The 24864-nt window shown below is 44.8% G+C and overlaps 1 protein-coding gene across 7 annotated transcripts in view; it reads right to left on the minus strand.

Moving 5' to 3' along the window:
• MPND (MPN domain containing) overlaps positions 1–24864 on the minus strand; it is a 719135-nt gene that overhangs the window by 486215 nt on the left and 208056 nt on the right. The gene's annotated exons all lie outside the window — the stretch shown is intronic.

A 24864-nucleotide genomic window follows, 5' to 3' on the forward strand; every position in this document is an offset into this window, starting at 1 on the left:
ACTTGGCATCAGATGGAGCGCACATACTTCCTTGTAGTGGGTGATGTGCGCCGTCCGTCCGCTCGTATGTCACCCATACCCCAGACGACGTGAATTTTTCACGAAACGCGTTGGGTGGCGTGACACGCTGACTTGCCTCATGTGAACTGGTACCAGAAGGGATATCGATTGGTGTTCGCGATCGGCCGACGCTTGCCCAGTTTGATGATATGCCCGATGTTCTTTCATGTTTGTAAGTGCATCTCTTGTTTTATATTTTTGTTTTAATAAATGATTTTACACTATTTGGAGCATCTTTTCCTCCCTATGGTGAACCTTCCTTGATCCTACAATGCTACACATCTGAGTCCCGCTTCAAACAGCGTTTTCCCCTGCTGGATGGTTTATGACTGGCGTATCTCCTAACCTGTCCTACGTAAAAGTGTTCCATTTGGAGGGCTCAAGTTTGATCCATCTTCAGACCCATTTTGTGATTAAGCGCTCCCTACCGGGACGTCTGGTAAGGGGCTATTATTACTTGTCTGGTGGAGGTGCACCTGGTTTTACTTCACGTTGATTGAAAAGTTTTACGATTGAATAGATCCCTTCTACACAGGGTGTTTCTCCAGTTGGACTTTTAATGGACTTTATGTTATCACATACATTTTCAGTACTGTTTGATTCTACTTTATATGTTTCTTGTTTTTGAATCGCTGACTTAGAATTGTACATTTTTTCCTTTTGGTTCATAACCTATGAGGGGCAATATATATGTTTACTGTATTTAGTTATAAGTAATGCCTTATGGTTTATTAGTTTCATTAGTTTGGTGTGTTAGAATAATAGATCACAAGATACACTTCTTTAAGGTAGAGTGGTTTACATCCTAATAGAAGTATTAGGGATTGCGCAGTTCTCTTCTTTTTCTTTGTTTAGATATGTACTTGTGCATGCCTTAATAGCAGGATTCCCTTATGTGATAATAGGAGTATACTCCCCCCCCCCCGGCTGACACTGCTTTGCTTATAACTCTAATGCAAATTGCTCTACAGTACGATGTGAACAGGGTACTGTTTGTGGGAGACTTTAACATGGTCATGTCTAATACACTGGATAGACTTAGACCCTCCTCCTCAGCCATAACTGAACTTTCCCAATGGGCGTCCTCCTTCCACCTCATAGATCTCTGGCGTCACTTCCACCATTCAGATGCCCAGTTCACCTGCCTGTCCGCCACCTATCGGACTCTGTTCCGCATTGACATGGCCTTTGCCTCCCCTGGGTTGCTGCGGGAGATAGTGTCAACTGAGATTTTGCCCCACGGAATCTCAGATCACGCTCCACTGCTGGTTACGGTCCAGGCGGTTATGGCTGGGGGACCGAGGCTATGGAGACTGTCCAAATACTGGATCGAGGACGTAGAGATCCGGGAGGACATGTCTGGGGAAATATGTAACTTCTGGTTGCTTAATGCTGACTCAACTGGGCCGTTGATAGCTTGGGGTGCATTTAAAGCCTGGCTATGGGGTGAATACATTAAGAAAATTGCTCATAGGAAGAGGGTGTCTGTGCAGTCTCGTCAGCAATTAGAGGATCAGGCTCAGGAACGGGAGAAGGTATATGTAAACTCCCCAACACTGAATAATTATCTATCGTGGCAATGCACCCTCAGAGAATTATCGATACTGAGAGTAGATCAAAAAAATCTATGTTAGCTAGTGCCCAGAGGATATTTGAATATGGGGATAAAAATGGCAGGCTTCTAGCATGGCTGGCCAGGGAACAATATGCAACATCACATGTGGGCAGATTGAAGGACATGGATGGCTCACTTTTGAATACCCCTGAGACAATCAGTAATAGGATTTCTACAATTTTACCAGGACTTATACTCCTCTAGGATGAGTTATACTTCCTCCGACCTATCTGACTACCTAGATCGGATACAGTCCCACACTTGACTCGGACCACAGCTAGGGGCTGGAAAAAGATATAACATTAGAGGAGATTCAGAAGGCCATGGGTTGCATGCAGGCTGGGAAGGCCCCAGGCCGGATGGCATGCCCATAGAGTTTTACTCAACATACCAGGAGTTGTTGGCCCCTAGACTGAACTCCCTTCTATCCTAGTCCTCCACTCTAGAGTCACTTCCAGACTCTATGTCCAAGGCAGTGGTGGTGTTGGTGCCCAAACCCGGGAAGGACCCAGAGGACTGTGCCTCCTATAGGCCCATATCCTTGATTAACACGGATGCCAAGTTGCTAGCTAAAATTCTGGCTGCTAGATTGGCCGAGGTGATTGAAGACCTGGTCGCATCAAGATCACGGTTCATGCCGGGGAAGGGCACCGACATCAACATCCGTGGACTTTTTCCTAAATTTAGACACTGCCCACGAAAATGCAGGTACTGGAGTCATAGCTTCTCTGGACGAGGAGAAAGTTTTTGACTCCGTAGAATGGGAGTACCTATGGGAAATCCTGAAGTGCTTTGGATTCGGCCCTGGCTGGGCCTGCTATATAAATCCCCTAGAGCCAGGATCCGCACCGACACCCTCTCAGATTTTTTTCTCCTCCAGAGGGGCACTAGGCAGGGGTGCCCATTGTCACCCAGCCTTTTTGCTCTGGCCCTTGAGCCACTAGCCATCCTGATATGGTAATCACGTAGGGTACATGGACTCAGAGTTGGCCCTCTGGAGAAGAAAATTTCCTTATATGTGGATGATGCCTTGCTTTATTTGCAGGATGCCGGACCCTCCTTGCAGGCGGCATTAGAGATTTTTAACGAATTTGGGAGACTCTCGGGGGTTAAGATTAATTGGTCCAAATCGCTCATATTCCCGGTAGACTCCCAAGCCAAAGCAGTGTCAACTCAGGCCCCGCTGATGTGGGTAGAGGAAGTACCTAGGGATTATAATAACCAGGGACCTCCAAGGATTTCGTTGCCTTAACCTCCAACCCCTTCTAACAAAGGCTAAAGGAACATTGCTCTAGATGGAAGGCATTGCCACTTAATCTTCTGGGCCGCATTAATGTATTAAAAATGTTATTCTTGCCTAGATTTAACTGTTTTCAGGAACTGCCCGATGAGCCTTCCATGTTCCTTTTTTAAGGAATTGGATAAGTATATCGGCTCTTTTTTTATGGAAGGGGTCTAGGTTGGCTAAGTCAACCCTTCAGCTCCTGATACAATATGAGGGTCTTGCTCTGCCCAACTTACTGGTGTATGGGGCAGCGATGCTAGTTACGGTTAGATGGTGGTTTGAACAATCTAGGTCTAATGCAGCTACCTGTCTAGAGGCTGCCATAGTGGGCTCTTTCACAGAGCTAGCGAACCTAGTATACAGGGTTCCTCTGCCTACCCATCATTTTCAGACCTCGCCAAGGGGACCCTGAAAGTATGGACTGTGGCCAGAAAATGGTTCCTACTCCCACATCAGTTCTCCCCCTTTTCCCCACTATGGGGGAATCTTTCCCTCCCTCATTTTAGAACTATACCGGACCCCCAGCTGTGGGCCCGATATAGGATCAAAGTCCTTCAAGATGTGGTAAAATCAGGAACACTGCGTTCCTTTTGGGATTTAGCGGAAGAGTACGGTCTCCCAGGGAAAATGTATTTTAGATACTGTCAGCTTAGTCATGCAGCCCGGGCCCAATTCCCCCAGTTTATAAACCTGAAATCAGACCACATTGAAGCACTATTAGCACAGGAAACCCTCAAGAAGACCCTCTCTACGTTGTACCTAGCCCTACTAGGAACCGACTCACCCAAAATAAATACCCTGTGGGAAAAATGGAAGGCTGACATTCCTAGTCTTGATAGGGAGACCTGGGAGGAATGTTTTGAGGATGGATCTAGACTGTTGGTTTCATCCAGAGATAAACTATTACAAATTAAATTCATGCACCATATGTATTACATGCCGAGGAGGCTGCACCAGATATTCCCGCACAGGTCACCGAATTGCCCCAGGTGTCAATCCCCTGATAGCTCATATATACACATGTTCTGGTCCTGCCCCCTTATCACGAAATATTGGGCAGAAATTTTTGAATGTATTAATGTCAGGTTGCAGCTAGTGTTGCTGGTATCGCCCGAACTGGCGCTGTTAGGCATCCATGGGGACGACCAGAGACTTAGATATATAAAACTACTTGTTTCATTCTTACTATTTTATGCCAAGAAAGAAATCTTAAAAAAATGGGCCTTGTCTTCTCCCCCAAAGGTGGACTCATGGGACTCTGCAATAAATGCTATGATACCGATGTACAAGATGACTTACGTAAACACCAGCTATGGTTACCCTGGATTGAACAATTCTAAATTTTCTGTTGTGCAGGACCTAGTACCGACCCAAGGGATGAGACACGAACATGGCATTTGGGCATGCACCCCCCCCCCATGGACAGAGGTTATTACCCCATCGGTCCAGTATAGAATAAGTGCACACGGAAAAGTATATAGTAAACTGAATATAATATTGGATGGTGTTTTTCTACTCCTCTTACTCACTCACATCTTTGCATTTTTGTCCTGTTTCACTTGATTATTCTTACCTTTGGACTGTTTAAATATGATCATTATGTAACTGTTCACTGTAAAATGATGTCTTCTCAATAAAGACCAACCGTGTTGTTAAAAAAAAAAAAAAAAGTTAAAAAAGCTATAAATAATAATAAAAAAGTTTTTTAACAATATAAAACACTACAGGAACACTATCATTGTTTAAATGTTACAAATAATATAACAGAATATGTCAAAATGAAATAGTGGATGCAAAAGTTCAAAACGAATGACAGATTGCAAAAGATAATAGGACAAACCCCCAAAAATTCTTCAAATATATTAACAATAAAAAGGTCAGGTCTGAGAATGTAGGCCCTTTAAAAAATAATCTGGAGTGGGTGATTGGGGACAAACAGAAGGCAAACATATGAAACACCTTCTTCAGCTTCTGTGTATACAAAGGAGCATGGGGGGAGCTTATGCCCATAATTGGGATGATATTGACACAGCCTCAAATGGACCACTATGGCTAAAAATTGATATAGTCCAGAAATATTTAGACAGAATAAAGGTGAATAAAGCACCTGGACCAGATGGCATACGCCCAGGGATCCTAAAATAATTGAGCTCTGTCATTTCTAAGCCGTTTCTAATTTTTGGGGACTCTTCAATGACTGGCATAGTATCACTGGATTGGCCCAATGTGGTGCTTATATTTAAAAAGGATCAAAGTCTTTACCAAATAACTTGTATTAAGAGAGACATAGACTGCAGAGAGAGAGATAATTTTGCCCCGGTATAAATCATTAGTAAGACCTCATCTGGAATATGCATTTCAGTTTTGGGTACCAGTTCATAAAAAGCATATTGGGGAACTGGAGAAAGTGCAGAGAAGAGCAATGAAACTGATATGAGGCATGGGGGAGCTCAGATATGAGGAAAGATTAGCTGAACTGAATTTATTCTGTCTTGAGAAGAGGAGATTAAAGGGGATATGATCAACTTGTATAAATACATTAAGTGGTACATATAGTGAACTTGGTGTTGAGTTATTTGCTTTGAGGTCATCACAGAGGACAAGGGGGCACTCCTTACCTCTGGAGGAAAAGAGATTCCATCTTCAAATACAGAAAGGCTTCCTCACAGAAAAAGCTGTGAAAATTTGGGACAGTCTCCCTCAAGAAGTGGTTCTGGCCAACTCAGTTGATTGCTTTAAAATGGCCTGGATCCTTTCCTAGATACAGATAATATAACTAAATAATAATATTTATAGATAAAGTTGATCCAGGGAATATCTGATTGCCTCTTGGGGGATCAGAAGAGATGTTTTCCCCCTGCTGGAGAAAAATGGATTATGCTTTATTGGGGGTTTTTTGCCTTCCTCTGGATCAACTGTTGGTATAGGATTGCATATATTTTTTTCCTCCTATTGGTTGAACTAGATAGACTTGTTTCTTTTGTCAACCAGACTAACTATGTAGCATAGAGGCTACAACCCTGTTTTGGGAACACCAGCCTGCATGCCTGGCATGCTGGATTGGTTAATTCTGGAAGCAAGAGGAAGGCGTGCTTTTTTTTTTTTTTTAACATAAAAAAAGACATTTAACCCTCCTAGTGCTGAAATAATAAAAATAAACACAGTGTTAGCACCACAAAGAGCTAATGTATTTACTTAAAACAGAGTTCCACCCAAAAGTGGAACTTTAACTCATATTCCTTCCCCCCTCAGGTGCCACATTTGGCACCTTTCGGGGGAGGAGGAGGGACAGGATACCTGTCTTTCACAGTTATCTTGTTCCCACTTCCGGGAAACTCAGCCGCAGGTATTGACGTCACCACCCGGTCTCCTCCCTCCTCCTTCCCCGACCGCCCAGGCCAGTAGGAGAGAGGAGCAGAGCCTTGCGCATGCGCAGTAGAGTATCCGGTGTGAAGCCGTACAGCTTCACTGCCGGGTTCCCTTACTCGCAATGGAGGCGGCATGCACCCGACAGCTGATGGAAACATCAGCTGCGGTGCCGACATTGCTGGACTCCAGGACAGGTAAATGTCTGTATGTATGTGCAGCTGCTGACTTTTAATTTTTGCAGGGGTGGGCGGACCTCTGCTTTATCAAGGTTAGCCCAAAGATCCTCCTACATTGAAAATAACCTCTACTGTACTTTAAACAGTTAAATAATATTTTGACTCTATAATATTCAATTCAGCAGCTGCAGCATAATATGATGGGTCTTCATAATATGATGGGTTTCCGCACTTTTATATTTGCGCTGGAAATGGTGAGGGCGGGTGAAGTAGTAATTGGTCATGTCTGAGAGTGTCATGTGACTAGTCTATCTGGCAAGCCATCTGACCTTGCCATTTAGTACAAGAGTTGTCACACTCTGGTGAAGATGGCTGCAAAGCTTATTTTAACCACCTCAATACAGTGCAGTTACACCCCCTTCCTGACCAGACCAATTTTCAGCTTTCAGCGCTCTCACAGTTTGAATGACAATTACTCAGTCATCCTACACTGTATCCATATGAAACTTGCGTCCTTTTTTCCACACAAATAGAGCTTTCTTTTAGTGGTATTTAATCACTAGTGGGTTTTTTATTTTTTGTGCTATAAATAAAATAAAACGTAAATTTTGTGAAAAAAATGCCTTTTTCTTCGTTTCTGTCATAAATTTTTGCTAATTAGTAATTTTTCTTCATAAATTTTGGCCAAAATTTATACTGCTACATATCTTTGGTAAAAATAACCCACATTAGTATATATTATTTGGTCTTTGTGAAAGTTATAGAGTCTACAAACTATGGTGCCAATCACTGAAAATTGATCACTTCTGATCAGGCCTTCAGTACATCAGGTGTACCTCATTTCTTGAGACACTAACAAGTCAGGAAAGTACAAATACCCCCCAAATGACCCCTTTTTACAAAGTAGACATCCCAAGGTATTAAGTAAGTAGCATGGTGAGTTTTTTTAAGTTGTAATTTTTTCCCACAATTCTTTGCAAAATGAAGATTTATTTTTATTTTATTTATTTTTTACTAAATTGTCATATTATCAGGTTATTTCTCACACACAGCATATGCATACAACAAATTACACCCCAAAATACATTCTGCTACTCTTCCCGAGTACGGCGATACCACATGTGTAGGACTTTTACACAACCTGGCCACATACAGAGCACTAACATTGATGTAGTACCTTCAGACGTTCTACGAGCAAAAATTACACATCTCATTTCTCAACCACCTATGAATGAATGAATGAATGAAATACTTATATAGCGCACAATGCGAACTGAATCGCCTCTAGGCGCTGTGGCGAGCTTTGATCATCTGCTAAAAGAGGAAGGTCTTGAGTTTTTTCCTAAAAGCCAGGTGATTTTCTTCCAGGCGGATGTTGATTGGTAGAGCATTCCATAGCAGAGGCCCTTGGACAGCGAATCTCCGATCACCCTTGGATTTATACCGGGCTTTACACTTTTGAAGGCCCTGGAGTACCAGGACAATGGAATTTCCCATAAAATGACCCCATTTTGGAAAGCAAACACCCCAACGTATAATCTGTGAGGCATAATGAGTCTTTTGAACGGTTCATTTTTTTCCAGAAGTTTTTGGAATATGTGGAAAAAAATTAAAACGCATTTTTTTTTACACAAAATTGTCAATTTATAAGATAGTTCTAACACATAGCATGTATATAGCAAAAATTACACCCCAAAATACATTCTGCTACTCCTCCCGAGTATGGCGATACCACATGTGTAGGACTTTTACACAGCCTAGCCACATAGAGAGGCCGAACATTGAAGTAGTACGTTCAGGCGTTCTAGGAGCATAAATGACACATCTCATTTCATTCCTACCCATCACACTTTTGAAGGTCCTGGACCACCAGGACAGTGAAATTACCCACAAAATTACCCCATTTTGGAAAGCAAACACCCCAACGTATATTCTATGAGACATGGGCTGGAGATAGGTACTCGGGTACTCTGATGGCCTGGTGACAGGTACTCGGGTACTCTGATGGCCTGGTGACAGGTACTCAGGTACTCTGATGGTCTGGTGACAGGTACTCGGGTACTCTGATGGTCTGGTGACAGGTACTCGGGTACTCTGATGGTCTGGTGGCAGGTACTCGGGTACTCTGATGGCCTGGTGACAGGTACTCGGGTACTCTGATGGCCTGGTGACAGGTACTCGGGTACTCTGATGGCCTGGTGACAGGTACTCGGGTACTCTGATGGCCTGGTGACAGGTACTCGGGTACTCTGATGGCCTGGTGACAGGTACTCGGGTACTCTGATGGCCTGGTGACAGGTACTCGGGTACTCTGATGGCCTGGTGACAGGTACTCGGGTACTCTGATGGCCTGGTGACAGGTACTCTGATGGTTTGGTGACTGGTATTTGGGTACTCTGAAGGGCGGTGACAGGTACTCATATGGACTGTGACAGGTACTCGGGTACTCAGATGGACTGTGACAGGTACTCTGGTACACAGATGGACTGGAACAGGTACTCGGGTACTCAGATGGGCTGTGACAGGTACTCGGGTACCCTGATGGACTGTGACAGGTACTCGGTACTCTAATGGACTGTGACAGGTACTCGGGTACTCTAATGGACTGTGACAGGTACTCGGTACTCTAATGGACTGTGACAGGTACTCGGGTACCCTGATGGACTGTGACAGGTACTCGGTACTCTAATGGACTGTGACAGGTACTCGGTACTCTAATGGACTGTGACAGGTACTCGGGTACCCTGATGGGCCGTGACAGGTACTCGGGTACCCTGATGGGCCGTGACAGGTACTCGGGTACCCTGATGGGCCGCGACAGGTACTCGGGTACCCTGATGGGCCGTGACAGGTACTCGGGTACCCTGATGTGCCGTGACAGGTACTCGGGTACTCTGATGTGCCGTGACAGGTACTCGGGTACTCTGATGGGCCGTGACAGGTACTCGGGTACTCTGATGGGCTGTAACAGGTACTCAGGTACTCAGATGAACTGTGACAGGTACTCGGGTACTCTGATGGGCTGACAGGTACTCTGATGGGCTGTGACAGGTACTTGGGTACTCTGATGGGCTGTGACAGGTACTCAAATACTCTGATGGACTGTGACAGGTACTCTGATGGACTGTGATTGACAGGTACTATGAGGGGTGGTGACAGGTCCTCTTTATTGGGGGGGGTCAATCAGTATGATTGGTGTACACTGTATGCGGTAACGAGATGTTACCGCAATCTCCTCCTCACACACGATCGGTGTGTGAGGAGGAGAACCCGGTAACATCCCGCTACCGCAGTTTGTTTACATTTTTGTGATCGGCTGTGAAAGGATCACAGCCGATCACGTGGGTAAACAGCCGGCCAATGGCTGTTTACCAGCGTCGGTGACGAGCAGTGTTCCCGGGGTGTGACCATCTGTGAAGTCACGGCCGATCACGTGGTAAACAGCCATAACGAATGGCTGTTCACCCCCTCCGGTGGCGAGCGGTGTCTCCGTGACACGCCGCCACCAAAGAAACAGGGATGCGCGCGTACGATCGCGCGCATTCCCTGTTTAAACGGGAGGCCGTCTTATGACGGCCTCCCGCCACAATAGGTGCGCCGCCTGGCCGTCATTTGACGGCCGGCGGTCAGCAACTAGTTAAAAGTGCAGAAATTTTTAAAGAATCCTTGTATATTGTGTGAAGAATGACAGAAAAGTGATGGGAGAATTTCACTTGAACTTAAATAACTTAAATTATTTAATTACTCTGTGAATTTCCTGTTGCCCAGTCTATGGCAGTTTGTTGGATGACTTATGCCCTGTACACTCGACCGTTTTTACTTGTTGGATTAAACTCTGAAGGTTTTTCCAACAGAGTACTGACAAAATTCCGTTAAAACTGTCTTGCGTACACACGATCACACCAAAGTCCGACCGTCAAGAACGCGGTGACGTACAACACGTACGACGGAACTAGAAAAAGGAAGTTCAATAGCCAGTAGCCAATAGCTTCCGTCTCGTACTTGCTTCAGAGCATGTGTCATTTTTGGTCCATCGGAACAGCATACAGACGAGCGGTTTTCCCTGATAGGAATTGGCTTAGTCTGAAATATTTAGAACATGTTCTCTTTCTAGATCCGTCAGAATTTTCAAAAAAAAAAGTCTGATGAGGCATACACACGATCGGAATATACGATAAAAAGATTCCGTCTGACTTTTTCTGTCAGACGTTCTGCTTGTGTGTACGCAGACAGAGGTAGTAAGTTGGGTTGTCAGGATCATGGATCTAGTTGTTTTGGGATCTGGAGTTTGTCCAGGGAAGGTAAGGATGAGCCTTCTGGACACCACCCCATTCCATTTACAGTTTCCTGGTTGGTGAAATGTACTTTAAAACAGCATGCACTAGTGACACTAGATGTAGTGATGGCTTTAACATAGACAGCAGATAAAGACTAACAAACAGCCTATAGAGATCAACAAACTCTCTATGATGATATTAAAGCCTTTCCACATACATTTGGAGGACTGTGGAAAGGGAGGCATGGACCAAGGCACAGGAAGTGGGGTTTGGTAGAAAGTGGTACGTGGCATGACAGTTTGTCAGCAGTTACAACGAGCCTAAATTCAGAGACATGAGGCATAGGCAGCTTTTTTTCTATTCAAATAAGAGCTACATCCGTCTAGTGAGTGAAAACAGGGGTGAACAGCGGCGCTAGATATGGTGATAACATAAAATTATATAGCAACTGGAATATAGGTATACATAAAATGTGTGTGAATAAGCACACATAATATTAAAACATTTGTTAAAACATAATGTCCATAAATGATCCGAGATCTTGTATGATTAGCATCTGGAGGCAGCTCCCTTAGAGTGAAGCGATGAGCTCTGTAGAAATGGGAACAGAGGGGCGCCAGACTCAGTCTGGCGCCCCTCTATTCCCACGTCTAGTGAGTGACACCACAGTTTTCCAGCAGGTAAAACAGTCCCAAATGCAGAGACAATTCACTGGCAGATTTTTTCTTTCTTTTTTTTTAATCAGATTTAATATTTTATATATTTTTTCCCTTTTACATAACATATACAAACAAAAAAAACAACCAAAGGAAAAACAAAAAACCCAGAACAAGAAATGCCCTTTCCTCCTTTTCCTTTCCTCTCCTCTATCTCTCTTGCTATATCATTTCCTTACTGCTCAGTTAAGCTGATAAAACTTTAACACACTTATTTCATTATTATCAAGTATACCAAAAATTCCAGAAATATTCCAGGGCAACCGATTCACTGTATAAAAAATTTAATAAAACAAGCCAACCTGCTTTTCAAACACTACCTCTCTTTATTATAGTACCTTCTTTATCTTTTCAATGGGATACCATGGTGGAGAGGAGGTCATAGACCAGTGATGGCGAACCTTGGCACCCCTGATGTGTTGGAACTACATTTCCCATGATGCTCAAGCACTCTGCAGTGCAGTTGAGCATCATGGGAAATGTAGTTCCAAAACATCTGGAGTGCCAAGGTTTGCCATCACTGTCATAGACCATCTCCACTGACATCCAAACAAGTCCAAAAACCCACAAACCAAGCTTTTCTTATCTTCTTTTTAATTAAAGAGGTCATATTGTTCTGGTGAGTAGGAAATCTCTATCGGACAAATCGGGTGTAATCTGCAGAGACTAATGCCTCATGGTGATGGTGTTATGATTTAGCAATTTATCACTGAAGACTTTTGAAAGACTGTTCTTATATTCTACTTTATTCACATTATATTGAGCATGTTGCACTTTAAAAATGTAAATTAACGGTAAGTTGAACATTTATTTATTTCATGCATGTTAACCACTTGCTTACTGGGCACTTAAACACCCTTCCTGCCCAGACCAATTTTGAGGTTTCGGTGCTCTCACACTTTGAATGACAATTACTCAGTCATGCAACACTGTACCCAAATTAATTTTTTGTCCTTTTTTTCCCACAAATAGAGCTTTCTTTTGGTGGTATTTGATCACCTCTGGGGTTTTTATTTTTTGCGCTATAAATGAAAAAAGACCGAAAATTTTGAAAAAAAATTATTATTACATATTTCTTTGTTTCTGTGACAGAATTATGCAAATTATTAATTTTTCTTCATAAATTTTGGCCACAATTTATACTGCTACATATCTTTGGTAAAAATAACCCAAATTTGTGGATATTATTTGGTCTTTGTGAAAGTTAGAGAGTCTACAAGCTGTGGTGCGAATCGCACAAAATTGATCACATCTGATGTACTGGTGGACTATCTCGCTTCTTGTGACCCGAACAAGTCAGGAAAGTACAAATACCCCCCAAATGACCCCTTTTTGGAAAGTAGACATTCCAAGGTATTTAGTAAGAGGCATAGTGAGCTTTTTGATGTTGTCATTTTTTTCCCACAATTCTTTGCAAAATTAAGATTTTTCATTTTTTTTTCTCCACAAAATTGTCATTGTAATAGGTTATTTCTCTCACATGGCATGTGTATACCACAAATGACACCCCCCAAAAAATTCTGCTACTCCTCCTGAGTATTACAATACCACATGTGTGGGACTTTTTCACAGCCTGGCCACATAGAGAGGCCCAACATGCAGGTAGCGCCATCATGTGTTCTAGGAACATAAATTACACATCTAACTTGTTGACTATTTATTACACTTTTGAAGCACCAGGACAATGACAGGTGACACTGATGACAGATGGCACTGATACGTGGCAATGATGACACTTATACGTGGCACTGATGACACGTGGCACTGATGACAGATGGCACTAATATGTGGCACTAATACGTGCCACCGATGACAGATGGCACTAATACATGGCACCGATGACGCGATATGTGGCACTGATGACAGATGGCACTAATATGTGGCACTGATGACACGTGGCACTTATACGTGGCACTGATGACACGTGGCACTGAAGACATGTGGCACTAATACGTGGCACTGATGACAGATGGCACTAATACGTGGCACTAATACGTGCCACAGATGACAGATGGCACTAATACATGGCACCGATGACGCGTGACACTGATGACAGATGGCACTAATAAGTGGCATTGATGACACGTGACACTGACAGGTGGCACTGATGACAGATGGCACTAATACGTGGCACTGATGACAGATGGCACTATGTGGCACTGATGACACGTGGCACTGATGACAGATGGCACTTATACGTGGCACTGATGACAGATGGCACTGGGGACAAATGGCACTGACAACAGGTGGCACTGGGGGAGGTAGCACTGGGGTGGATGGCACTGGGGGCAGATGGCACTGGGGCAGGATGGCACTGGGGCAGGATGGCACTGCTGGGGGAGGATGGATGGCACTGCTGGGGGAGGATGGATGGCACTGCTGGGGGAGGATGGCACTTTTTTTTTACTTTTTTTTTTCCAAAACAAAGCAAAGCAGAACGGCTGCCGCTGCATCCGTTCATCTCTCCCCTCTCACACTCTGTCTGTGTGAGGAGGGAGAGCGGCGCTGAGAGATGATCTCATATGTTTACATATGAGATCATCTCCCATTGGACACGCCGATCGCGCTGTAAACGGCCGCTGTGATTGGCCGTTTACAGCGATCTGTGTTTGCCTGTCCCCGGGGGACACGGCGAACACAGAACTTCCGCGATGCGCGCCCGCGGCGGCGCACATTGCGGAAGTAAACATTAGGACGTCCAGGGACGGCCTCCCGGACGAACGCGCCTGCTCTACGGCCGTCATTCGGCTATAGGGCGGGCGCGAGGTGGTTAAAGTTGTTTAACCACTTGCTTATGGGGCACTTAAACCCCCCTCCTATCCAGACCAATTTTCAGCTCTGTGTGAATGACAATTGCGTGGTCATACAACACTGTACCCAAATAAATTTTTTATAATTTTTTAAAATAGAACTTTCTTTTGGTGGTATTTGATTATTTTTTTTTTATGTAAAAATAATTTTATTTTGTTTTAAAATTTTCTAAACGGGTAATTTTTGGCCGTCATTGATGTACGCTGATGAGGTGGCACTGATGGGCACCGATAGGTGGCAGTGATGGGCACTGATCGGTTACACTGATAGGCAGCACTTCTAGGTGGCATTGATAGGTGGCACTGGTGGGCATTGATAGGTGGCACTTGTGGGCATCGATAGTTGGCACTTGAGGGCACTGTTACTGTTATAAATGAGGCATAATTGCCTCTTCCTCTTCAGGACCGATGTCCCTTTAAGATGAGCCGGTGATCAGCTTTTTTTTTTTCTCCTCCACTGTTAGCATGAGGAGAAAAAAAGAAAGAAAGAAAAAAAAAAAGCACCAAGCTTTTGTTTACATCATGTGATCAGCTGTCATTGGCTGCCAGCTGATCACATGGTAAGGGGCCGGGAATGGCCCCTTACTCGGATCGGTGATCACCCGAGTCTCAGTGACTGTGACGGTGATCACAGCGCGCTGGGTGCGTTTGTAGTGGAGGCCGTCATATGATAAGATAGCATGTCTATACTTTGAGGGGAGCAGCTTCAATTAATAATTTATTTGCACATCTAGGCTTTAGTGCAAGGTTTTATACATTATTATCTTTATTATACATTTAGGCTGGAGCATCTATACACTATATACTATGTACACTTTTTTCCATATTTTTTCAACTTCAAGGATGCGTTTCGTTGAACATATTTTTTTTTAAAAATCAAGAAGATGTTTATTGAGCATCAGAAAATAAAAGGATACATAATGGAGTACCAAGTGCAACAGGCACTAAACAGAAGGATATCATATTTGACATGAATTGCAATTAGGCATTCTACCTAACTGTTCCCAATATTTAGAGCCATTTTAAAAGGGCCAAGCACATGTAATAATAGGTCCACCTGAGGGGGTGATTTTACAATACCTTCCCTCATAGGCATGTGGATTACAGCAAATGACAAGTATTATACACAACAGCATGAGCCTTAAGGCTTGAGTTACGCTGATTATTATGCCACAACTATAGGTTGGGCCTAGTCTATGCATGTGGACGCATCCTCCAGCCACCTGTCCCATATTTTGTTATATTTGACTGGGCAACCTCTATGTAGATACAGCACCTTTTTTTAAGTCCACCGCTCCCATCCACTGCTGAATAGTGGGCGGAGTTGTTTTAATCCAGGTGCAGGCGATTTGTATTCTGGCCAGAAATAGCGTTTCCTGTAGGAATATGTTGAGGTATTTCTCCTCTTCAGGGAGAGAGAGAGAATGCCGAGTAGGCACTGGCGGGGACACAGGGATAGGGGAGAGCCCATGCGGTCATGGAGAAACCTAACTACCTGGAACCAGTATTCCTGGAGTTTTGGGCAGGACCATAGCAAATGGTAAAATGTACCCTGGTACATTTTACTCTGATAGTTTAAGCGACACTGTCTTAGAAGTAGTCAATGAATCCTTCCAATCCTCATCTTCAATCACTCCTAGGTCCGTCCCCCATTTGGTCTTCAGCCGATATGCCTGCGAGGTGGCCACGGGCAGAATGAGATGGTTGCAGAAGGAGGATATCAGACCTTTAGGGTCCTGCCCACAGATCACACTCACAAGGTGCAGCTCCTCAAGTCGGGGGACAGAATCTCCATTTTGGGAGTTAAGGGCGTGTCAGAGCTGGAGATAGCGGAAGAGCATTTGGTTAGGTAACCCGAAGTCATCCTCGATGGCCTGAAATGACCTGATTGACCCATTTCTCAGGAGATGTGAAAGGAAAATAATTCCTTTGGCTATCCAGAGGTTTTGGTCAGTGACAGTACATAGTTCAGGGAGTTGAGAGTTGTCCCACAGAGGCATATATGTGTGTAGTATAGGGGCCTTGGTTATGTTCATGGCATGTTGCCAAATCTTACAATGATGGGATAGCATGTTTTTTCTAATGTCCGAGGGTCCATGAGTGCCTCGTAGGAAAACCTGGAGTGGGTGGGCAACCGGGCCCATACAAGGGGAGCAGACCAGAGCTGAATAGCATTCTCTATCTAGTTGGTTGAAGTAGTAGAAATGTGATAGTTGGGAGGCAAGATAATATAGGGCTAGGTCGGGGAGAGCGGTGACCCCCAGATGAGCCAGGCACTTCAGGGTTTGCCAGGAGAGCTTGTGTCGGGAAGAGCCCCATACAAATGTGTTGAGAATGGCTTCCATAGACTTGAAAATTTTCCGGGGTATGTGGAGGGGAGGGAGCATGCCAGAACAGGTAAAGTAATTTGGGGAGGAGAATCATCTTGACTAAGTTTATACGTCCCATAACTCCAAGAGGGGTCGGGAGCAGACTTGAGTTTTGGTTTTAAAGAGGATGAATAGTGGTTCCAAATTCAGGCCTATATAGTCTGCCGAAGCTCTCGAGCACTGCACGCCAAGGTATTTGATTTGGCTGGCTCTAACAAGAGGGATCGCTACCTGGGCTGCAGATGGGCCATCCAGGTCCAGCAGGAGGATCTGGGACTTAGACCAATTAATTTGTAAGCCAGAGTATTCTCCAAACAGTTTTATCAGCCACAAAGCTGCCTCTAGGGAGGGTATTCTTCCAGGTATAGGAGCATGCCGTCCGCATATAGGCTGAGGGTCTCAGTCATCTGGCCCGTGCGGAGACCTTTAATGAGGGTGTGGGCTCTGATAGCAATGGCCAGAGGCACCATGACCAAGGCATACAGTAGTGGAGATATGGGACACCCCGGACGAGTGCCCCTGCACAGTGCAAACAGTTTAGAGATCCTGCCATTGACTTGCATCCGGGCAGTGGGGGCCTGGTATAGAAGTTGTAGCCATTTTACAAATTTAGGGCCAAAGCCAAATCTACGGAGGCACTCCCAAAGATAATTCCACTCCAAAGAATCGAACGCCTTAGTGGCGTCCAAACTCACCACTACCCTGGATCCAATGTTGTCATGTGCAGCTTGTAGGTTCATGAATAGCCTACGTAGGTTGAATGCAATGTTTTTGTTGGGCATAAACTCAGTCTGATCAGGATGTATCAGACTGAGGATTTTGGCTAGAATTTTTATATCTAGTTGTAGGAGCGAGATAGTGCAGTATGATTCTTGGAATAGGGGGTCCTTGCCGAGCTTGGGGATGAGAACAATAGGAGCTTCTCCCATGGATGATGGGAGAGTCGATGAGTCGAATATGTGTGTACAGAACTTGCAGTTTGGGAATGAGGGTGTTTTTTAAACATAATATGTTTATCCATTTCCCGGATCCAGTGCCCCAGAGTAGGAGGGTTTGGAGAGACCCAACGAGAGGATATCAATGTACAGGCCATAAAAAGTGATCTTATAATGGCCACTACCTGATCATGTTACATATTGTTGGGATCTATATATCCAATAGGCATATAACAGGATCTGGAATTAAAGCAGTGTTATAAACAGAGTTTATCACATCAATAATACCTGTGTAATTTTGGACATTCAAAACAAGCAAATAATAGATGAAAAAGGAGGAAGGAGGAGGCCTTCCAAGAAGGTCACAGTGACTGGAATATGGTTGGTTTCATTACATTTTATTGTAGAAAAAACACAATTTAATACCAAATATAGCAAAAATAACAATCTGAGTAATACCGTCCATGCTAATTAAAAATACAACGTTGTCATTAAAAAGAGGGGGGGGGGGGGGTATCGCAGCTGCGCATACATCCATACAATCAGACATACAAACAGCTTCAAGGATTAGGATTGGTTGGTTGAAGTATTGGTTTACAATAAACTGCACATACTACCATCCCACTTCCTAGTTTAAGCAGTAATTTGTAGCTGACTCATAAGAGGATATATAGCTGTTAGCTGATTGAAATATGGATGCATATATTTGAGCAGGTAGGTATTGCATGGGCTGTCCTCTGTCATTTAATCCAAAATTGCAGTCCAGAGTTCATTAAAGGTACTTGGGACTAGGGGCTCTCATTTACCTACAGGAGGCTTAGGTGGCTATATTATGCAGACTAAAATGTCCAGAAAGTCAGGGCTGCGGGGGTAAAACTTCTTAAGTGGTATATCCTTTAAAAAGTTAATTGATCCATCTAATGGAGCAGCTGTTGTGTATGGACAAACTCTCTGAGGAGCTAACCCGATAACTTAAAAATCGGTGCTCTGACCGGAGGGATGAGTTGAGGTTATCGAGGGGGCAGATGCATGGGTAAGAGGTGAGGTGGGTGATTTTTAATTGCTACTGTTCATTTGAGCCTGCTGATCAGCTTTGAACCTCCCTCTCCATCCTCCATTAGATGGATCAATTACATTTTTAAAGGATATACCACTTAAGAAGGTTTACCCCCGCAGCCCTGACTTTCCAGACATTTTAGTCTGTATAAAATATAGCCACCTAAGCCTTCTATAGGTAAATGAGAGCCCCTAGTCCCAAGTCCCTTTGATGAACTCTGGACTGCAATTTTGGATTAAAGGACATAGGACGGCCCATGCAATACCTACCTGCTCAAATATATGCATCCATATTTCAATCAGCTAACAGCTATATATCCACCTTCAAATTACTGCTTAAACTAGGAAGTGGGATGGTAGTGTGTGCAGTTTATTGTAAACCAATACTTCAACCAATCCTAATCCTTGAAGCTGTTTGTATGTCTGATTGTATGGATGTATGAGCCCCCCCCCCCTTTTTTTTAATGGCAACGTTGTCTTTTTAATTACCTTGAAAACTATTACTCAGATTGTAATTTTTGCTATATTTGGTATTAGGGTGTGTTTTTTCTACAATAATATTTATTGACCAACCATAGTGTCCAGTCATTGTGACCTTCTTGGAAGGCCTCCTCCTTCCTCCTTTTTCATATGTAGTTTTTGTGTTGATATTGCATGGTAAAAGGTTGAATTAACTACTATACCTCTATTAATCAAGCTAGTTGTATACTAACAGAGTGGTAGATCCGGGTGCTACAATATTTTTTCAAGTGAATAATAGAGCTAGGAGATTGAGCACATCTTGAACATTCAGGATTATTCTTCCTACCTATCCTATGCAGCAGTTCTGGGGTTTAATAGGACCTATGCAAGATGAAGAGTTCAGTGACTTTATTAGCTGGAGACAGCAAGACCAACTGAACATTTTTCATTATTTGATCCCATATGCCTCCTAGAGCCAAATCAACGTCCAACTCCCATTTCTACCTACATAGTGTAAGAAAATTTAAGAAGCAAATTAGATAGCAATTGCATGTAAACTTAGAAATTAGGCCCTTTGTGTTTCTAGCTTAGACTACATTGTCCAAGATGAGAGTTGTGTTCAAGACCAAACCGTGGAATTTCAGAGCATGTCTTGGCTCTAGGTACTGGAAAACCACCTCCGATCCAGACTATAGTCTATACAGAGCATCTGATAAGTTTTCAGCACTTTGTCAGAGTACAAGTACACTTCCAGCTGGGAAACTTCATTGTGCGCACTGTTTGATCATAATGGTGGAAATCTGGTATACCCCATAATACCCAGCATTTGTTTAATGGATTGCCAGACCTTATAAATCAAATAGAATGTAAGATAAATATGTTGATTAAAAGATGGAATAGATGAATCCAAGGCCAATAAAGGGCTGCAGTTGTGAAACAACTGAGTACATGGGGGTCGTGGCCGCAGCATGGAAGAGAGCAGACGTGAGTGAGCCAAGCTCCATCTGACCCACTCCACACGGCGACACATGCAGCAGCATCCAGCCCGGGGACAAGCGTCAGCCGAGATACCAGCACGGAGGAAGCAATCCCCGCAGCTCCGGAGGACACCCCGACTTCGATCCAGCTCTCTGGAGGCATATTTCAATAGCAGAGACCAGCAGCGTGGAGCCAAATCCAAGATGGGGCCGGGCGAGTGTCACCAGGCCGCACATGCGACATCCTGCCTGCATCACCACCTCCCCCTTCCTCTTCAAAGTCCCAGGGGAGCCCCTTCAGCAGCCCAGGTCGGCATGATGACGGGGGGAACCGCAGCAATGCCTCCCACAGGTCGCTTCATACACCCCATATGAACACTGCCATTCATATTCCCTCCAACACCGGGTCACCCCCCCCCCCCCACACACACACACACACGTTTCCTGAGCACAAGGGATCACAGATGGCCCTAGGGGACAGGGACCTGAGGTCTCACATCTTAGCCCTCCCCACCTGGGCTGATTTAGAGGGCTTCATGGCCCAGATGGAGAGGGCCTTCAGAAAGGATATTGAAGATCTGCAAGCAGATACAGCTCACATTGGGGGCAGAGTAGAGGTCTTAGAAGCAGCAGTAGAAGACATCAACCCCACCTTACAGGCCCTACAGACACACTGCATGGTGCAGGATCAACGTATTGACTCTCTGTTTGATCAACTTGATGATGTGGAGAACAGGAGCCGAAGGGTTAATATTTGTATACAAGGCCTACCGTAGGCCACGGACCCAGAGATATTTTCCCTACCTTTCCGGGGATATTCTCATAGATCCTGGGTAAGGAGGCCACGTGACCCAGAGATATTTTCCCTACCCTTCAGGGGATATTCCCACAGATCCTGGGTAAGGAGGCACCTGATCGCATAGAGATAGACCGAGCCCATCGAGCCCTCAGACCCCCCTCTGATGATCCAGATAAACCTCGGGACATGATTTGTAAGTTGCACAAATATACCCTGAAGGAACGTGTCATGTACCATGTTCTGGGGGTCTGCCATGTGGACTTTGATGGAGCTAAGTTGTCCTTATTTCCAGACTTGTCCAGACGCATGTTGGCGCAGGTCCCTTAAACCATTGCTAGAAGTCCTGCAAGACGCCCATCTGATCTACCACTGGGGATTCCCTTTCAGCCTCACGGCCACTAAAGGAGGTCAACAAGTCACCCCACAGAACAAGTCGGATTTACCTCACTTTCTTTCTCGCCTCGCCTACCTGCAGTGGACATACCTGATTGGCGCACCTCCCCAGCTATTCCAACACCGGCTTGTCCGAAGCCTTGGCGACAGGCCCGTCACAACAAACACAGTGATGGTCCTGCTGTCACCGCTGAGCAGGGGCCATCCTCTTCCTCAGCTGCACATTGACTGATTGTCTGTCCCAGTTCCGGATGACCCTGTTTTTCCTTTTTGTCCTCAAATAATTATTTTTTATATATGAAAACATTTTCTTTCTTTTTTGGGACTGTTTTTGCTGCTGCTGATAACTTGAATGCACAACCGATTTACGGAAGTGATCATGCACTGGAGCGGGACCCTTAGAAGGGTTCCTGTCTGATGTCTCTTCACTCACCCCCCATAGGTGAACTCCTTGGAGTTATGCTCCTTGGCTGAGGATGTCACGGTGCCTGGGTCACTTGAACCCTTTGGGGTGGCTGGCCGGGAGATGACCCTTGCGCCATCGGTGTTAGTGTTGATTACTTGCCCACTGGGCATTATGTTCTCTATTTGTTTTGTACTATCCTTGTGTTATTTTTCTTTTTCTCCTTTTTATTCTATGGGTTATACTCACTTGTTTTGTTTTTTTCTTGTTAGCACTTCAAGTTCATTGGGTCAATTTGCTGCAGGTCTCTCCTCGTCATCCATATGCCCACGGGACAATGTTACCAGTGACCAACCATGGCTGATCTGAAGATCGTATCATACAATGTTCACGGGCCTGAGCTCCCCACTCAAACGCAGTAAGTTGTGGCTTGAGACAAAGAGACTGGGTGCACATATTTTACTCTCGCAAGAAACTCATTTCAGGACTGACTCTGTCGCTCACCTACCCACACATATATACAACCAATGGTATCTCAGCAATTCAGCCCAACCTAAATCTGGTGGGGTGGTGGTTGCAATACATAAAAATTGCCCCTTTATTCCCCTGGACCACCGATTCCAATGCCAGATTTGTCTTTCTGAAAGGCACTCTGTTGGATCGCAAGCTCACACTCGTGGCGCTTTATGCTCTGAATTCCAGACAACTAGAGTTTATGGATAAGTTGTTAGACACACTTTACACTTTTCACGAAGGGCGGCTGGTGTTGGGGGGGGGCTTTAATGTCTGCCCTGACCCGTAGTTATACACCTCCTTGGTCGTTTTACACCCTTGTTCGCCTTTCTCAAACGATTCCATAAGACCCCACAAGCTAATCATTGGTCGATTGCTGGAGAGTGCTTCACCCCACCGTAAAAGACTTTAGCTATTATTCTGCCACGCATAACGTGTATACACAGATAGATCTCCTATTGGTGGATCAATGCTTTTTGGAATTGCTCTCCAGTGCATCGATTGGATCGCTGACAATCTCTGACCATGCACCCATCTCCATCTTTCTAGCTCCCATTTCCCCGCGGATGTCTGTCACTGGACATGGCGGTTAAAACCTGCTATATGAGGCAGTGGCAAGTCTCAGGTACCATTTCTCTATACTTTAAGGAAAACACGCCGAGAGAGACGGGGATGGCATCTGTATGGGAGGGACATAAGGCCTTGATACGCGGTGAACATATCTTCCAGGGATCTAGACTTAAAAAGGCACACAGTGGAGAACTTCAGTCCCTATTGGCCCAGCTACGCACTGCAGAGCTTAAACCCAAATGCCAAATGACGCCACACCTATATGAGGGGCTGGTGTCTAGGGAAAAGTTGTCCAATCTGTTGGAAACACGGACACGGGATACACTGAGATATGTTTCTCATAAATTTTATGAGTTTGGAAATAAATGCAGAAGACTATTGGCTAGGGCCCTTAAAAGACAACGCACATCCAGTCACGTCCATAAATTGCAAACTACCTCGGGCTCCCAAACAGCACTATCCTCTAAAATTGCAGACATATTTAGGGAATACTATGCCCAACTTTACCGACTCCCTGCCACACTAGTGGGTCACACGCCATCGACACAACTTAGCAAGCAGCTTGACAGGCCTATAGCTGTAACAGAGATTCACGCAGTTATTAAAGACCTTTCGCAAGGAAAGAGTCCTCGTCCAGAGGGGAGGGAGGCCAGGGATAACTCCAATCAAGCTATACAACTGATTCACTGGGTGAACCTGCAGTGGCTCAGCTCACCCTGTCTCCTGTTATCCACAGATGCTGAAAAAGCTTTCAACAGGGTGGACTGGGCCTATCTCCAGGCAGTGTTGTCCAGATTGGGTCTGGGGCATAGCATGCTCAGGTGGATCGGCTCCTTATATAGCTCTCCAAACCCCGGGTTAAAGTGAATGGGACGCTTTCTGACCCCTTCCCTATACGGAACGGATACGGTCCAATCCTAACATCAAAGGGCTCACAGTAGGGACGACAGAACACAAAAACTTTCGGACTATGCTGATGACGTTCTATTTTACGTCACAGACCCACTGACTATGGCGGAACTACAGAGATTCCATTCTCTATCCAACTTTAAAATCAACTACAGTAAATCAGAAATCCCCCCCTTTGCTATCCCTCCTGCGATGCGCTCCCAATTACAAACGTCCTTTTCCTTTACATGGTGCTGTTCCTCCTTAAAATATTTAGGCAATTACCTTCCAGCTACATACGCACAACTATATACGTGTAACTTTGCCCCCTTACTTAACACAATTAAAGCTGATCTTTCGCAATGGGACCACACTACCTTCTCATGGATGGGCCGAGTCAGTATCCTGAAAATGAATGTACTGCCAAGAAATCTCTTCCATCTTCAGATGGTGCCTATAGTGCTTCCCAGATCTTTTCTCTCAGCCTTCAACAGCCTGTTCATAAAATTCATATGGCAGGGTGGTATACCCCGCCTGGCCCTCCACATGCTGCAGCATCCAAAGAGGCTCGGGGGATTGGGAGTGCCCTCCATACGCAGGTACTATGAGGCGGTTGCCCTGCAAAGAATTCTTGACTGGCAACATCACACCGTTACTAAATCCTGGGTTCCCCACAAGAAATTCCTGGCTGGATGTAATTTGTTTCATGCTCCATTGCTCCCGCAGGACTGCCGAGGCCTCTCAGATTTTGTGTCACCGGTCTCTGTCCATGTGCTGAGGTTATGGGATAAAGTAAATACACGGGAACGGCTATCACAGTCCGCGTCCCCACTTGCACCTCTTGGGGGCTTCCCCTGGTTCACCCCAGGGGAACACCTCTCCTATTTCCACATGTGGGCAAAAGACGGAGAGATGCAATTTGGAAGATTTGTTTCACGAGCGAGGGATAGTCTCCTTGGACTGGCTACGCTCCCAATTTGGCCACTTCCCGATGGATGAATGGCGCTATAGACAATTACAACACTTTATCAGTAGTCTGCTTCACCCTATCTGACCTCCCTCTTCCCTGACCCTGTTTGAAAGGTTATGTAAGTCCCTCGCTCTATTTCTGTGCTTTACGAGATGTTGCAGTCTGCAGTGTCCCAGAGTAAGCCAATATACATACGAGAATGGGAGAGAGACCTGCAGCAT

Source organism: Lithobates pipiens, unplaced genomic scaffold (genome assembly GCF_037356315.1).
Source record: "Lithobates pipiens isolate NorthernLeopardFrog02 unplaced genomic scaffold, aLitPip1_a1.2 Scaffold_13, whole genome shotgun sequence".
Classification (NCBI taxonomy): domain Eukaryota; kingdom Metazoa; phylum Chordata; class Amphibia; order Anura; family Ranidae; genus Lithobates; species Lithobates pipiens.